A 14,174-nucleotide genomic window follows, 5' to 3' on the forward strand; every position below is an offset into this window, starting at 1 on the left:
TCATGGTGCTGCCACAACCACAAGGGATTCTGGGTAGGTGCATGCAAATAAGCCCACCTTTTGCCTATATATAAATATATATATATATACATATATATATATATATATATATATATATATATATATACATATATATATACATATATACATGTGCCTTCTGGCTTGTCTGGTGTCTGTACCAAGCGAGTTTGAGCTTGGTGATCCAGTCCCATCAATAACTCTTGCTTCTGAAATCTGAGTTTCAATTAGGAAATAGCTGACCGGTGACCGGCTCCTGATAGTATAGGTTCAAGAAATAAACTGAAAGAGAGAGTGAACTGATGTCAATTAAACATTAAAATGACAGCTAAAAAAGTATTACCATTTCTTCAAGTCATGGCGATGTTTTTCCAATAAACTGTTCATAGCTCATTGGGTAAAACATTTTCAACTGGTTCTTAGCTTTTTTGTGGAAATACCTATATATTTAAAGTCTGCTTTGATTTTAAACCATTTTACCTTGTTACATATTTATGTTTGGTCCATATCTGTTCTTTCTAACACTTGTTTTCATCCATTACTTATTATTTATTCCAGATTATTTTATATTATGTTCCAGATTGTTGTTTATTTGAGCTTGATGGCTTTTGTACAAGGATTTATATATATATATATATATATATATATATAAAAATATATATACCGTATATATTTTATAACTATATATTCACTACAGCTTATAAGAAATTCTTCTGTCAGAGGAGTAGCATCTTATCTCCAGTGACACAACAGTACATTGAAAGAAAATAGTATGTAACTGTTTTACACCTAATTAGCAAAATATCAACATAATAGATGTGTTATAGAAAGTGTGTTCTCATCACAAGTGCAGTTTTTATTCTTCACACCTTTACATTACCATATATTGTTTTACTGCTGTATTATGTTTATATTCATCACCAGTTACGCATATATTGATTTTAGAAAATATATCTATGGCGGGGTCGGCCTGGCAATGTTGAGACGGCCCTGGCACTTTAAGACCAGTAGCCGCCTGATGACATAGGTGCGGATGGCAGTAGGATACGTGCGTCCACAAGCTATATTTTTATGAGGTGCACTCCCAGGCATATCCAGCCACTGGAGTGGAAGATCGTGTGAGTGCGGGATTCTCTGCACAGAGAAACCAACCCACAGACTCAAGGTAGAAAGTTACTCAGAGACTCCAAGTCAAGCTCAGAGTGTTTCCAAGTATGCATATATTATTTTTTATATATCGCATATGCTTATTTCTGATCTCAGCTGCTCGTGAAGAAATCACCAAGGTGATCTGTAGGTCATTTAGACATAATCGTGCAGAAATGGTATCATATGTCATCACATTCACCCATGGCATCTGATCTAATCCTTTAACCTAGCTGTTATTGGCTTTATCTTGCTTTAAATGAGATAAATAATAAGCAGTGACACTAATTTGTTAATGAATGCACAGCACAGTGTGCCCAGTTTAGCAGACATGTGCCAGGCCCCATTAGTCTAAAGTAAAATGTTGAGTGCCTATTATTTTGTTTCAGAAATTCTAACAAAAACACTCCAGTGTACTTAATATTTGGGTTCTACACGGATTGAAGGAAACAAACTGAATAGTATAATAGAGTCTCCATGGCTACAGTATGGATTGTGGTAATTATACTGAAAAGGAACTACCTCGATCTTCGGCATTGAGAATAATTAGCTGATGCTCATTAAGGTTGGCTAAACAAGAGTTCCATCAGTTTCATTCCAGAAAGGTGAGAAATACATTGATCATCACTATGACATTCAAAGATTGTGAAGACAATTAATTGAAAAATGTCCCCACTAGTAAATTATTTTTTATGGAGAAACTGAGCATTGGACCCATAGCCGTGGTTTTTTTTTTGGGGGGGTTCACCTTTATTTTCATGAATTACTATAGAGAAAACCTTGCTTACTCCAGAAAATGTTGCAGGCGTGTGCATTGAGTATGTACGACTGATGCTCCTACTCCATGACCTCTCTGTGAATAGTTTACTACTGTGAGTAGTTACTCACTGGACTCATGGTATGATTTTCAAATCAAATGGGCTTAATTGTAGTTTATTAATGGAATACCACAATTAATGTAGTATAAATTAATGTCAAATATTATTATTTTTCTCTTGCATATTAACAAAAAGGTTTACTAATCTGATAAAATGGGATAACACGGTGGTCTAGCCTAGTTCAATATACTAATAAATCAGAATGCAAAAAAACAGAATGTTGCAGAATCTTGTAATACCGTACTAATAACCACAGATAATACCTATACACAAGTATATTCAAGACCAATACAAAGACATGTTTAGATCTCTTCATTCATATAAACTCTGCAGACAACACAGGAGGATGTTCTAAGTTTATAGGAAAAGAGATTTATTTTTACAGTGAGGACAGTTAAAACGTATAATCTTCTGCCAAGTGAAGTGGCTTTTCAGGATTCAGTGAAATAATGTGTAACTATTTTACTTGAACTTAGGTACTGTTGATCCAGGGAAAAATATGATCACTTTTTTTTTGGGCCAATATTGGACCAAAGTCTCATCTGGGTTTTATTCTTCTTCTGGATCAACAGATATGGATACCACTGTAACAAACTTGATGAAATTTGTCTTTTTTCCACCTCAGTAACTATGTTACAAATACAACTGTGAAGCAGGCAATTAGTACTTATATATACTAACAAAGTTGCTACTTTCATACTTATCATACTTATATGAAGACCAAATAAATCAAGGTCCTGCTCACATAAGAGTAACATGGTAGAGGGAACCTAGCAAAGGAGAAGGGTCAAACATCCCGTTCTTGTTAAACGTACTCAAGAAATATATTAAAAGTATTTATTTTATTATTGAATGCCCAAACCCTACCACAAATAACCAGTTAACCACATTAAAATGTGGTCCAGGTCATTGGGCTAGTTTAATGCTACCCAATGCCATGCAATACAAGCAGAAAGACCTCGCTTGGAATACTTTATTACCATTACAGCAGAAATTGTCACTTTTATTTAGCTTATGTTCTGTGTTTACATTTTTAGAATTATTTAACAAAATCAGGTTCTACATTGCCTAACATAAAATAATACTATACTATGTTTTCAACAAAAAACCTACAATATTCACCGGTTATCTTCCATTTTATACATATTGTCTCAGTTGACAGAAGGAAAAAAATTAAACCTTCCAAGTCATGGCGTTATATTCTTCGCTGATTTTAGAATGTCCCCTTAAAGTGAATGATTGATTGCTAACCATTTCCCGTTGAATAATGACATCCAAATTCATCAGTATATTATTTCCAGACCTGTTTGCGTAACAATTATCCATTTCTAAAGGCAATAACAGCATCTCACAATGGAATAACGTAAATAGAATTGTTAGCACCTAATTAATGTTCGTATCATACAATGCAAGTCATAGCTAATAGGGTCTCAGCAGAACATTTCACCCTTGAGCAAAAAATACAAATCCCAAGAAAAACATTAGCCAAAACATATTCACAACAGAAGCAAAATGACTGCATCTAGCTGGCAGAGAACTAATATTTTTACTTGGACAATTAGGGATTTGGGGAATGGAACACAAACATTAGTCTTATTGTTTACGCAGCTAAATTGGTAAAACAAATTTTATTTTTAATTAGAAACTAAAAGGCAGGAAATTAGAATATTAGGTAAGACTATAACAAATGACACCACCTAGAGAAAAATATAAAATCAATGACTTTTGCAAAATAAACATTTACTTTAATGATAGGGATAGGGACAGATCACTGAACCGGTCATCTTCCCCCACCTGTCTCAAAATGCTTCATTTGTCTACACCTAAAGTTTAATTTTAATTATTGGGTTTTTTTTAAAATTAATTTTAAACATGGTTTCTCGACGGGTATAAAATGGGATACATATAGAATGTTACAACATCCACAGTATTTGCAAGAAGTCATTATTCTACCATTCTGCCATGTAGGGGGAAACAATATGTAGTTAAAAGATGTATTTTTTGTTAATCAACATGTAATTGTCATTTATTAGCCTTACATCGTGTTTCTGTAAATCAAATTGTTATGTACTACTTGTTATGTTCAGATTACCCAATGTACAGCACTGTGGAATATGAATACGCTATATAAGACAATAAAGAATATTGTCTGCTACTTGCGTCTCTCATGTATCTGCGTGAGGTGTAACCCTTTATTGGTCGAGGCCAGCTTATATTCATTAAAGCAATAAGCGTTTCTTGCTGATATATTCTAGTTCCATAACAGTAGTAATATATAATATATATATATATATATATATATATATATATATATATATACAGTATGAAAGTAATTTGCCAAACAACATGTGTTATTAATGTTGATTAATATGATTATTATCTATTAGCGAGCTGCTCTGTATTACCACCGCATAGACAATGAAGTATTGTTGTGAAACCTGGAATCTTGATTATTCAGACAGTTCTTTAGTAACTACTCTATGAAGCAATATAAAGTATATACAACGGTGAAGAACATTTGTGGAAACACTTGTAATAAAAAGATCATGGTGCTGTTTTAATCTTATCAGTGCCAGGAGTCAGGACACATTTTCTCCCTGGGAGGCCGAGTAAATTTTTGTAGATTTGATTTATTTAGATTTAATATACAAACTTATAAAGATCTTAGTTCTAAAATCACAAAAAGTGGTCTTCCCAACCACTTGGTGGTATAGTAAAAATGTGTTTATTTCCCTTTAATTGTGAATGGACGAGTCTGTATAGGTAAGTATTATTTCAGCACACACTCACACACACATATATATATATATATATATATATATATACATTTATTTTTCGTATTTAATAATAATAATAAAAAAAATGATGGAATCCTTTTTTCCTTTTATAGCACTTCTTGCCATAGTAGCAGGCAGCCACTTTAGGATACCTCCTTCATGTACCGGCATAGCTCATAGCAGCAATTGTCCCCTTTTTTACTTACAGAGAAGCTGCTGATTGGTCACAGATCAGTAGTGTTCTGAGCTTCATATCAAGCTTTAGTGAGAATACAGCAAACATATCTTTGTGTTGTACATATTACTTTCACATCATTGAATAAATGAATGTTGGTAATTCAGTTGTCAATAATGTCACACTATAATACACAAACCCCTCAAGACAAATGCCTTTCAAAGCTTGTATAGTCACAAATACACACTACCAATAATGGTTTTCAATAATGTGTCGTGTCATGTCTAAACATATATTAATCAATCATGCCAAGATTCATATAAATAAAAATTACCTCTTTGTGTGTACCGCATACGCTCATTAATAAAAGAACAGCAAATATAATCAGGTTAATTATCAGTGGATGTTGGTATATTTTTGTCTGAATAGGCTTAATTTTCCTCTATACATGTTTAAACAATTAGCTGATATTTTGACAGAGGGGTAGATAACTGTTTGTTGTATAATCTGCCAACTGAGTGAATTCAGTAATCAATAATGTCACACTGTAATACACAAGCCCCCAAGACAAATGTAGTCACATGATGCATTTCTGTGTTTGCAAAGCATATAGATAAGTGATAACATATGTAGAATCTGACAATTTTTGTGGCATCCGTTTTTTTTTCTTTTGGGATATAGCACTTACAAAGACCACACTCACTAAAGTCCTATATGTCTCCTCCACATAACAGAGGCCCTTCATTTTCTACATTTCTAAAGAGTACTGTATTAAAGACAGACCTTGTTTTCATACCAGGGATCTTCCCGGGGTAGCTAAGCTATCCCAGAGCTCTCTCTTTTCTGTTAGGTGGCTTCATGAAGATTTGCAGCTATCTATGCGCGAGGTGGGTCTACCCCACACGACTAAGGCTAGCTCCAGACAGCACTTAGCGGGAGGGGAACAGACGCGGTTAAACTGCTCCCCTGCCCGGATAACTGAGAAACTGACCTGGAGACGCAAGGAAGCAGGGCTTCACCTCAAGAGTTCCCAGGCACGCTGATATTCTTGGGTTTTCCTATAGTTCTCAGAGATTAATTAATGCCATACATTGATACATATGGTTGTGTGCTATGCCGATCTGTTTGTGAATCAGAGCTCATCGACTGTCAGTTTTACTCTTGCATTACTTGATTGGTTGGTGGGCGACTGGTTAAACTGGGCTATTTTGTATGTCAAAGAATGTATGATATATTTCCATGAAACCTGAATTTCTTACACTGAAAGGCATACACAAGAAACATTTAAATGTATTTTTTCTTCACACGGGAAAACATCATAAATATACATGTAGATTTAATATTTTACTGTATAGAAAATGCTGATTTAGTATAAACAGTTCCCATTTCTGAGTTTTATTTATTGAAATTGTTTATCCGTTTCCTCTCAATAGCATGCAATGTGAAGACAAATACTGACTCCAGAGGTTATTCTACATTTATATTAAGGAATATTCACAGCATGGGATGACATTTTTACCACCTTCTCACTTTCATTGTGCATGTGTTATGTGGCTGTTCCACACGCAGAAATGGAAGAACCCTAAGGCATTGAGAATTAATATATTTTGTTCAATTCTCCAAATACAAGCACATGTGGAATACAATTCACATGGATATCTTTCTTAAATGTAAATTGTACATATTATATAAGTGGAGCTCATTTTACCTTTATTTCCTTAATGATTTCTGTGTCAATATTGTTATACTACTCTAAGTGCATTCACTGACATAAGGATACTTGTGGGCTAATCTAACTTTACTTGGTAGTAGACTTGTGCATTCGTCTTCAGGCGGACATGAAAGGAACACGAAGATTATTGATAATTATTTGTTTGAGGTGGAGCTTGAATATCTTGGGAGAACATCTAGAACTTAGGCAGCGATGCTATATTTTGTTTCAGCACAAGATCTGAGATGTTTCAAGCGAAGAAAATGAAAGATATTGTAACTGATATGAGCCAGGTTTATCTGAGCACACTGCGTCACAAGGTTTCAGACGTGATCTTGGATGGGATACTAGTTTTATATTGGCTTTCAGTAATCATATAATTTCTGACAATTGAAAACGGTATTACTGGTGCACCAGCTGCACTGCTAAACCTTTGGATCCATTTAATATGTTTTGACATTAAATGTACATATCTCAAGAGGATATTTAAGGCATTATGACCCAAAGAGCCAAATACATCTTTTGCCATATTTATTTTATACTTAGTAATGCCATAACACTGTTTCTTATCAAAATAGGGGTGTCTGGATAATTAAGAACAAGTAAAGCTAAATATATATTTTTTTAAGTTTTAATATTATTTTTACTGAGAAACATTTATTATTATACCTCCTATTAATATATCTCACCCTTTACTTCTTACTATTAGAGCTACTACTACTGCAACAATAATGGTGCATGATCTTGGAACAAAAGCAATGAGTGTCAGCTTTAGTATGTGAATTTATTTTATACATCGTAAGGGCTTTCCAGAAAAGCTGGATTTTTTGAAAAAAACAAAAAATTTCTAGGAGTGCATAAAAGGAAATACTTGCATGTTTAAAATTGGTACAATTGAACAAAATAACAGATTCTATTTATCCTTCCAGAATAACCATTCATTAAATGTGCCATCAGCAATTTGCAGTCACACTATTTTGAGGTGCATTAATCAGATATGTTAACTAATGCCAAATTCCTCATTTGAATACACTCAGCAATGTGACTAAAAAGGCCCAGTTTTCAGCAAATCACTTTGGGATCATGCAATTAAAAGTAATAAATGACATTGCAAGATAACGTCCATTACTTTTCACAGCATTTTACTTATAATGAGTGACTGGTTTGGGATAATATTTAAAGTGACATTAATCTTTTTCCACCCTTAAAAAACAATTAAGCAAAACTTACCTACATGAAAAGCAAGGGTTAAACAACTGTTATCTTAAGAATTACTTACCATACCACGATCAGTTCCCGCTGTCATCTTCTTTTCTCCAACAGTATGGGCATCGGTAGTGTCTATACACAGTTTGGATTCTCACTTCCAACAGTGAGGATCCGACAGCTTGTTATGGACACTGCCAGCGACCATACTGTAGGAGAGAGAAAGAAGGCAGCAGGAGAAGATCAATGCATCTGCAAGTAACTTTAAGAAAAGATTTTTAAGCAAACAAAAGAAAAAAATAGATGCTAAACATATTGTACTTGTATTTGATTGTGTTGATTGAATGTGATTATATTTAAAAAGGCATAACTCATGTATAAATATATGTATGTAAGGTATGTATATTACAGGTAAATATTGTATTTACAGGTATACACACAATGGCTGTATCCCATTTTCTACTACAATCTACTTGAGGAATACTATCCAATTAAGTTTAATAGATTTATCTGCAGCTTTGAACCCAGCCCAATGACAATAGTACCCAATATGACTATTGCTTTAATTTCTCAGTTCACCCTAATGTGTTAATCTGATTTTACAATCAGACAATGCAAAATCAATTAAAGAATTTTATAGAAAATATAATTTATTACCTTTAGACTGAGCGCAGCTAGGAACACCCAGTTAAGTCACAATGAAGTAAACACCTCATGTCCCAGCAGAGGCTCACATATCCCTACTCTACCAACAGTAACCCTGACTCATTTTCATAGTGCCTGTGGTAAAAGAGTGGGTAAAGAGCATTATGTGAACTCATGATAGCAGCGTGACTGAACTAAAGACAGGACGCACCGATATAAGAGGGAGGAAAGGAGAGAGAGAGGGGGAATTGTGAGAGGTGAGCAAGCTGTGCCAGCTGCACAAGCATTTCTATAGATGGGACGAGCGAGGGAGGTAGGGCAAGAAAGAGAGGGGAAGGGTTGAGTGTATGGTGTTAGCATAAATGTGTGTACATGTGCATTAGTGTATGGTGTTAGCTTGTGTGTGAGCATTTAGTGTTTAAGTGTGTGTATTACTGTATGGAGTTAGTGTGTGTGCCAGTGTATAGTGTTGGGGTGAATGTGTGTGTGTGAATGAGTATGATGTTAGGGTGTGTGAGCATACGGTGTTAGCGTATGTGTATGAAGAAACGGTGTTAGTGTGGGTGTGTGCAAGCATATGGTGTTAGGGTGGGTGGGTTAGTGTATGTTGGTAGAGTGTGAGTATTACTATGTGATGTTAGCATGAGTGTTTCTGTTAGTGTATGGTGTAAGGGTGTGTGAGCATTGTGTGTTATTGTGTGGTGTTAGAGTGACTGTATGGCTGTTAGTGTTTGGAATTACAGTGTACATGTGTGAACATATGATGTTAGAGAATGTCAGAGAGTGTATGTTATTCCAAAGAAATATTACATACAGGAACCACTGGTAGTAAAGAGTACAAAGGCTCATCACCCAGCCGGACACTTGTGAAATGAAAGTCTATAAAGGAAGGGACTACATTAGAACTGCCATGAAGAATCAGCTTAGTGAGGTGATTGAGCAGGGAAAGTCATCCCTTTGCTATCAGTCATTGCTATGCATGACTGATAGCAATGGCAGTCTTCATGTGCTAAATTATATTATTGTATATAGCATGGAATTATATGCTCTTTTAGAAGAAAAAATATTTTAATTCCATGCGTCTTCCCTTTAGAGGAATGGTACAGCTGTTACCAACCTTTGTTCTGAATGTACATAGCTTACATATTTTGCATTGCCACTGGTTCACCTTTTCAAATTTCCCATTATGATTAATATCCCACTTGACACCAGTATCTCTAACCTCTCTGCTTCAAATTCAGACCCGAGGCACACTAAAGGTGACCTTGTTTCAGGACAGGCAGAGTAATGCAGAGTTTCTTTTCAGAAGCCCAGATAAGATAATGCAGCTTTCATTATTAATAAACACTTTAAGAGAGATAAGAGAAATGCTACAATGGAAGCAAGTCATACCTGCAGAAATAACAAATGTAGTTAGTCAACACCACAGTGCCACCTAGAGCCCCCAAATACCTTGTTTGTGCTACTTTTTACCCCCAAACAGCTTGTCTGTGCCACCCCTAAGGCATGTTGTCAGTGCCCCCAAGCACCTTGTCTCTGCTATCTTCCTCCCCAAACAGATTTTTGGTGTTCCCAAACAGCCTGTCTGTGCCACATCTGCCCCTAAACAGCATGTGACATCTCTAGCTCTAAATACCCTGCCTGTGCCATCTCTGCCCTCTGAACAGCCTGCCTGTGCCATTTCTGCTCCCAAGCACTTATACATTCACTCATTTACTTACTCACCAATTCATTTAAATCAACCAAGGTTAAAATGCTGCGTTATCATTACTGGTCATTCATAGCAATAACATTATCATAATCTAATATGGCAATATTTGTGTTAAATGTAGTTAGTTACTTACATATTATATTTACTGCATGTGTTTATTTCCCTGTATTTGTAGAATTTCATTATGTGACTCAAAAATTAGTGTAATCCTTAAATAGGGATGTCTTTAATGATCAACCTTCCCTAGTGGGTCCTCCTAGTGCCCCCTCCCAGCCATGTTGTACCTGCTCCCAGTAGCAATGCAGATCCCTCCTTTCCTACCCCTTTTCACGTAATGCTGTGATATTCCACAAGCACAGAGCAATGAAGTGTCTAAGCGACAGCTGTTGTGGGCCTCTAAGATATGCTTGTTCCTATGGTAGCTGCCATTTTTTGGCCTGAGCATTACATGTGTTTTAGGCCATTATTCAAAGTTTGGACTGGCACAAAGTGGACTGGCACAATAGGAAAAGCTCAGAGAATGTCAAAACACAATGACAGTTTTATTGAATTACAACTAAAAACCCAAATAACATAATTAAACATTTCTAAACCAAAAAATATTGATGATAATAAGTGGTGAGCTTCCTTGGTCTATGTATTTCCTCTAAATATTCTTTCAGTAATAGACATTTTAACCAAGATAGCTTAACATTTCTTTATGTGTTAGAATCATTACATCAAGTATTGTTATACTGAGACAATGGATAACAGTGGCAAACATGTGAAAAAGGGAAAAAAGTGCAGCAGCTTCAAATTAAGAAAGCACTACAAGCAAAAGCTACCTAAAGGAATAGCATCATCACTAAACACATAATTACATATAATACAAATGCATACCCCTGGAAACTTCAGGTGTCCAAAAGGGGACACCTGTGATGGTGGATGTGGTAAGAAGTATAGAGGGGCAGGGCTGGTCCACCAACTGTACCTAATTTGCCACCTTGCTACATTAGACTCCCAAGGGGGCCACATGGGAGCTGCATTGGAAGTCTGTACCCAAAACAATGAGAAAATTGGGAATATCCTTGGAAGACCTGGACAGTTGGGAAGTAGACAAAGCTTCACAGATTCCATAACAGAAAAAAATACACAGCTGTTTAATTTACTTACATGGAATACCTTTTCTGTACAACCTTCAACAATTATGGTACAATGGATGAGGTTGGAAAAAATAAAAGATAACCATTTGCTCAACAGAATAGGATAACATGAAATTCTTAAACCATAATGGTTCTTTTTTTACTTTCGATAGGTTTCAAAATGGTGGATGTATGCAGAAAGTAGAGTGAGAAGGACACTATTATTATTGAACCAAAATGACTAGTCATCAAAACTGGAAAACTGCCACAAAAGCCCAATATTAATTCTTCTAAAGCCTACCTATGCCATTAAATGGCTTATCCCTCTTTTGCAAGGCTTTTAATTTCTCTTCTAAAATAGAGATTACCGGGTCGTTAAATGTTAATGTGATTTTGCTACATAATAAACTACCATATGGTTGAAATTTCTCAAGAATCAATTATGAAAAAATGTGTTCCTATTAACATTATAATACCGGCAGCTTTGGTGCACCCTGTCGTGAAGGATGTAGATTGAAAAAGGGGGTTAAATTAAATGCCAGAAAAGGTCACAAAATAAAAATGGCTAACAGCTAAGACATATAGCTTCACAAGGTAACTCCCCAGAGTAGAGCACAGATTCTAAACACACAAATTAAGAAATGTGAGATCCAAATGGTGCCCAAGTTTCTTTCTTAGGAGAACTGGACCGAGGACAAGACGTGGGTGTCATTATAAGATGCAGTAATTGTCATGGCAACAAGTACAATTTGTATCCAAAATTGTTGTAAATAGGAAAAACATATTTTGCCATGGTAAAATTATAAAATCTATGTTAATACAGCGTCCTATGGGCACTAGTCTTCATGTATACATTTTTAATGAGCTTATTTATTAGTACAGTACCAGTATTTTGAATTTTTTTCTATATAATATGCGTTCAAATCATCAGAGTAAGTGTGTTTTTAGCAAACATATTAAGTAGAAGCCAGGCATTAATGGCTGAGTTATGGTACTAAATATCCTCATTACTTTATAACCCATTTATTAAAACCAAATATGACATAACATAAATCCTGGGGCTAGCTTTGTCTGATGTAATATTTGGCATCACTAGTAAGACAGCGTAGAATTTATTAATTAAAATCATATTCTGACCTAATGGCATGAGAAGAATTTAGTATATTGTGTGCACTTATTATATTGCACTACTTCTCTATATATCAGACATAACTCCTATGTAAGAAAAAAACAAATCACACATTTAACTACATACTTTCAATCCACAAATACCCAATTCATTCTACTTGGATACTAACCCCACTAGATTTGTTGCTTCTTTTACTAACAGTAAATAGTTTGTCCTCCCTCATCTCTCTCTCTGTGCCCACCTCTATTTTTCTCATTTGTCTTTCTTCTCTCACCCCTCTAATATTGTCTCTCTCCCAATTTTCCTCTCTTTTCCCTATTACTCTTTCTTCTCTCCCTCCCTCCCTCCATCTCTCCCTTCACTTCCTCCATCTCTTTTAGTCTCTCACTCTCTCCATCTCTTCTCTCCCCCACTTTATTTTGCCTCTCTTCTCTCCTTTTGCACGCTTTACTTCTCCCCTCACACCCTTTCTGGCTTTTGCTTCTGTCTCACTTTCTTCACCCCCTGTCTTTTTCTTATAGCATCCCAACCCACCTTACCCACTGCACACACCACTATTTGGCAGTCCCAACCCAAACTCTCCCTCCCACACATAGCATCAATTGTTAACCACCCGCCCCCACCGGGCACAGCATGAACAATCTATTGTATGTGTCAAGTGAATGCCTCACAATTTTAACCCCTTAAGGACAATGGGCGGTTCCTAAACCCATTGAAAACAATGCATTTTGAACCCGTACATGTACGGGCTTTGTCATTAAGGGGTTTTAAAAAAAACTATAATATACATGAAGAGTTTCTAAATGATCTCTGTGTACCTCTGAACTGTAATCACGCAATGTTAATATTTTAGTGCTAAACAGCACATGTGGTTTGTTATCAACATTTATCGTAAACAACTGCTATGCAGAAAAATTGTGAATCTTAGTAAGGCCATTGGGTATAAACTAGTTACAGCTATGTCATGCAGATTGGCAATTTAAGAATGGCTTGGAGATAACATGCTATTACGGTGCTATAAATAAAGAACTGCAGAGAGTAGTAGAAGAAAAATCTTTCTATGGAATTTGAACGAATAGATTTAAACGTAAATAACGTAAATCATTATTCTGTAACAAGTGAATGTCATGAGCATATGTTCAATTAATGTGTCCTTTTATTTCCGATTTAGAAACAAATGTTCTATTTACAATACAGACACATTCAGTGTAGGAAAAATAAACCCTTTTAATCTTGTAATTTTGTCTAGCCATCTGCAGAAGCTGGAATAAAGTACATCATACTGTAATATCCTTTATGTTATGGATCCTAACAGTTTCTACATGGCATATGCAACTATTCTGCATATTTTACTTGCAACAATAATTATCCATTTTAGGAATAAGAGACTTTACATATAAGAGTCTATTCAATACTTTTATGTTAGAATTCACAAAGCACCTTGCGTGTTCATTCCTTAATTAAAAAAAACACTGTTTATAATTTGATGTGAGTTCCTGAGACTTACAACACGCACTTCCCTAAATGATTGTTACATTTTCTCAATCCCTACTCATCCCTACTCATAAAAATCCAAATAAAAAACAGAAACATAAATAAGTACATGTGAAAAAATGAGTCCACATGACTCATTAATCTCTGAGTTGGGCAGTGAGTT

At 35.3% G+C, this 14,174-nt stretch overlaps 1 protein-coding gene and 1 long non-coding RNA gene across 3 annotated transcripts in view; both read right to left on the reverse strand.

Annotated features, from left to right (window-relative positions):
• Positions 1-14,174, reverse strand: part of SHISA9 (shisa family member 9) — a 107,965-nt gene that overhangs the window by 18,707 nt on the left and 75,084 nt on the right. The gene's annotated exons all lie outside the window — the stretch shown is intronic.
• On the reverse strand, positions 13,027-13,601 carry LOC128501106 (uncharacterized). The gene is made up of 2 exons (XR_008355020.1): positions 13,296-13,601; positions 13,027-13,183 (listed from the first exon to the last, which is right to left on the reverse strand). It is a non-coding gene; the product is annotated as an uncharacterized LOC128501106 (long non-coding RNA).

This window comes from Spea bombifrons, chromosome 7 (genome assembly GCF_027358695.1).
Source record: "Spea bombifrons isolate aSpeBom1 chromosome 7, aSpeBom1.2.pri, whole genome shotgun sequence".
NCBI lineage: Eukaryota > Metazoa > Chordata > Amphibia > Anura > Pelobatidae > Spea > Spea bombifrons.